Genomic DNA, 4,416 nt, shown 5'->3' with positions numbered 1-4,416 from the left:
AATAACTTAAATCTCTCAGTTTTGGACATATGAAGCTTAGAGATTGCCAATCCATTTTCAGATGCTGTTGAGAGAGAGATGTAAATCAAGTCTTTCTTGTTAGTTTTTGGTTTAGCTTTGGATAAGTCTCTTGCTAGTTTTCTACCTAGTTTTCTTGCTAGTTCTCCCACAGTTTTGTCATCCAGCTACTGGTATGTTTCTCACATGTTTGACCCAGGCTTTTTATCCTGATGACTCATGGACTACTGAATCCTGGCTGTGGACATCAGGGATTTGAAATGGACTTCCCATATGCACAATCAAAACCCAAGTTATGTTTCCTGTATTTAAAACAAAAACAAACAAACAAAAAAAATAGGAAAACACAACAAACTAACAACATGCAAAATATATGGATAATGAAAACAAGTTTATAATTACTAAATGCAAAGGGAGATATCAAAGCTGTGTTCTTCAAACAGGATATTATTTTGTAATTAAAAAGAACTTCAAAAGAAAAATGCTAAAGACATGATCATTATAATGTGCATTAAGTGGAGCTGAAACACCATTTGAGTAGAATCATGTTTGGTAGCAGGGAGGAGAACTTAGAGGGAAAGAGAAATCAAAACTATTCAGTGCTAAGAGAAACAGGTCCAATTATATTTGGAGAATTGTTTTCTTAATATCAACATCATAAAAATATTCTGTGTTATTTATTTTACAAGTCTTAATTGACAAATATTAGGTGACTGATTCTTGCAAAAGAAAAAGTGCTTGGTGGAACATATTCTGAGCTGGTTTGGTTCATGCTTATCATAAAAATGGAAACTACTGGAGCATAAAGAACTCACAAAAAGGAAGCATTACTGTGGATTTAGTACAGTTGGTACTTGATACACTGGGTTGTATTCATCACATATACAGTGTCAAGACACTGCTTGCAATGCATCAGATCGTATTACAGGCCATACGCAAGCATGATATTTAAATTGAATGATGCATCTTGTAGCATTCTGAGTTAATTCTTATATAACAAAGTATAAAAAAAGACAAGTAACATCCATTTCCACATAATCGCTCTTTAAACTTATCTCTTTAACTGCATTTTTCTCGTCAGCTTGAAAAAAGCAAGTATAACTGAGAAGCCACCAAATTTAAAAAGGGTATTACAAAAACTTTTAGTGAGTACAGGCTATTTATCGGCTTTTTGACGGCTATAACCTTTAAGCACTTCACAAACACAAACAGGCTTATTTCACAGCTTCCTGAGATCAGGAAGCATTAGTAATATTCCCATTTACAGACAGCAACCAAAGACATGCAGTGCCATTTGGTGACATGCCGGGAATCTGTGGTGCAGCTGAAAACAGAACCAGATTTCTTTTTTAAGAGTGGCAGTTAAACCAGTAATTTTTAACCATTTTTTGTCCTCTATTAATGGGGCCTCTTTCCCTGTTAAACCTTTCTATCCATCTAGACACCAACAGACAAATACACCCTCCTCTTCAGTATTTAAAGACAGCACCAAGGGTGATGTAACTGCCGATGGAGCTCTGGGAATAGAAAAGTTGTGTTTTGCCTTTCTCATTTCACACATCAGGAGCTTTGTTGTTCTTCACTAGCACCATTTCTTTACCTTTCTTGCTCATGATGTAAGCCCACCTTCATGGGGTCACCCCAGAAGCACACAGACATAGCTTACTTAAAACACATTCCATACTTTCCCTGAACAGGAAATGTACGTTTTGATTTATTCTGCTCGATAAGCAGTCCCTAGGAAAACCTTTTTAGTTAATGTTCCATAGGTAAAATAAGAATCCACGTATAGTTTAACTGCTGGTTGCCAGCCCCCTGCAGATACATACTACTTCTGCTTGAAAGGATGCCCTAAAATATATCTTTCTTTTCAAAGTTTTATCAGTATGTATCCTCATTAAAAGGTTGTCTTGTCAAGATCCCCCCCCCCCATGTCTTTATGTAGATGATATTCTCCTAAGTCACCAACATGGACTTCAGTAGCTTGCTAGGAGTGGAGGTATGGTAACAAAAATCGAAGAGATTCGTTTAAGTACGTTTGAAATTTGGGCAAAGTTTACTTTTCCCCCCACACACTTCAAAACACCAACAGGCTGTCCTTGGTTTTGGAGCTTCTAGTTTTCAAGGCTCTCACCTTGCAAATCTCCACATATGTGCTTTAATCTTTAAGTGTATACAGACCACAGTCAAAGCATGGGCATATGTGTGCGTAGGACTAGGATGTCGTCTGGCAGATGGTGTCATGGTACCTAGATTTCTTCAGAAGTCAACTGAAGCTTTCCACAATTTCATGGAGATAAATAGGAAAGCAAATTCTGAAAGCATTCTAAAGTGTTATTCACTCAGAATTGCTTACAGGGAATAGCCAACATAGCATATAGAAAACTGTGGTTAACCTATGAGCTCCATGCTGTGTATGTGAAAGTTGAATGCCAGGGTTTGTCTCTTTATTTAACATTTTGCATGCAAAAACCAAGATATTATACCATCAAAACAAATATTTTCCATACAAGGAAAACACATACATCAAAATCAAGGAGAACAGCCCTGAGTCTTGAATCTTAATATAACTCTTAGCTCATTAACATGAAACTTGGCGGGTTTTGTGCGTCCCAAAATGTCCTTATCTCTGCAGAGCTTCGTGCTGATTGCTGAAGGTGATTTTGAGACAAAACACTTGCATAATGGTATGATACAATTTGTCTTTGTGTCAGAGGGAACTGTTTAAATGACTTGAGGTAAGTCAGCGGAATAGTATAAGCACATGTTTGCCCATAGTCTTACCTGAAGATATAGTTGAGCTTGTATTACAAAGAATTCAGCTGTATAAATACCTCGTGCCATCTGTGTATGGCAGGGGAATTGAGCCAGTAGAAGCTCAAGACCTGTGTCAGTGTTCTCACAGAAGGACTGTTTATGAACAGATGTTATGTGGTGTTTTTCACAGAAAATGGGCTCTGGAGAGAGAAAATGTCTATCAATTACTGAGGTATTATGTATAACAGCAATTTTTAACCTTGAGAAAAAAGTTCTCTGTGAAATATTCAGTGCCGCGACCACTTCCTTTGTGCAAAGTAGCATACGCCCTTGCATATTGGACAAATTCTTTTTAAGATTGCATTTTAAGTTCTTTTGAAGAAAATATATTACATTTTGTAGAACTTATCATTCCCCCAGAAAAAACAAACCAGTGTCCTGACTGGAAAACTTTTACTATTTGCTGTTCTCAAAATCAAGCTGGGTTTTCGAGATTGGGTTCTCGTATACTACGTTTTGTGTTTCACAGACCTATTAATGAATACATGGATTCAAAAAATGTAATCTCCCCAAAAAATTATGAACATTAACTGAATAAAAAACCCCATGTATTCTCAGCTAGCCTCTGCCCAAACCTTGGTAATTAACACTAATATCAGTAGGGTGTTTGGAAGAATGAGGTCTTACTAATAGGGAATAAAGATGAATTTGCTTGAAAGTGTAAAATCAGGTAATAGTCTGTAGAATTTAACAATTATTATATGAATGTATTTATTTAACAGATTGCCAGTGCTGGTTCTATTAGACTGGTCATATCTTACTCTCCATTTTTATCCCTTCTGTAAGACTTCAGAAGACCTTTGAACTTGAGCTTTCCAGTATACAGTGTTAAAAATGGAGCCCCCCGGTTACTGCTAACAATTACAGCTATCAGTGTTGTACTGCATTTTACCAATCTGCTCTTGCTTCAGGAGACTAGCCATATCTTACAAAAATGCACTGTTATTAAATATTCTCACATGGGATGTCTATATGTCGGAAGACCCTTATGTGACCTGTGGACAGACACCGTGTTTTGCGTAGTATATATACTTTCATTTTCCTCTAGCTTTCTTATTATTTATTCAATAAATCCTTTTTTCTTGCTGACAGCAGTTGTATTTATAAAGCTAAATCCAACACAGCAAAATGTTCATCACTTTATAAACTAAACGCTAATGTTTTATTTATGTGCAATGAACAGAGAAAAAAGAACTGAATTGATGTTTACCTAACAAGCTGCAAAAAAGTGCAGTAACATAATAGTGAAGTTCATAAGCATTCTGGCTTGTAATTTTTGGTGTCAACATTTGAATTGCAGAAAGAGCTTATGCAGACATAGCACGTATACAAGTGCAGTTTAGATCTACATCTATAAAAATAACATCTGTTTAAGCATACATTACATTTAAAAATAACTGTACAGTGATCAGCTGGTTAAGTACAGTTAACCAGATGCCGTTTTAAAGTGCCAGATGGAACAATGAAACTAAGATTGAAAATTAAAAAATACTGTGAAAGGTCAAATCAATTAAGCAACCTGTTTTGTTGGCATGTAACAGTTAAAAGTAAGTTTAAACTACTTAAGGAGTGGGCAATGTG

The 4,416-nt window shown here is 36.0% G+C and overlaps 1 long non-coding RNA gene across 1 annotated transcript; it reads left to right on the top strand.

The window, feature by feature from the left end:
- Nucleotides 1–1,963: 1,963 nt before the first annotated feature.
- LOC133270718 (uncharacterized) lies at nucleotides 1,964–3,875 on the top strand. The gene is made up of 3 exons (XR_009743881.1): nucleotides 1,964–2,017; nucleotides 2,654–2,756; nucleotides 3,622–3,875. It is a non-coding gene; the product is annotated as an uncharacterized LOC133270718 (long non-coding RNA).
- The last annotated feature ends 541 nt before the right edge of the window (nucleotides 3,876–4,416 follow it).

The sequence above is a fragment of the Pezoporus flaviventris genome, unplaced genomic scaffold, assembly GCF_033815535.1.
Source record: "Pezoporus flaviventris isolate CSIRO_AGI_PZ_B2104156 unplaced genomic scaffold, CSIRO_AGI_Pfla_v1 ptg000021l, whole genome shotgun sequence".
Lineage (NCBI taxonomy): Eukaryota > Metazoa > Chordata > Aves > Psittaciformes > Psittacidae > Pezoporus > Pezoporus flaviventris.
The sequence above is the reverse complement of the archived record's forward strand: the minus strand, read 5'-3'. Positions and strand labels throughout refer to the sequence as shown.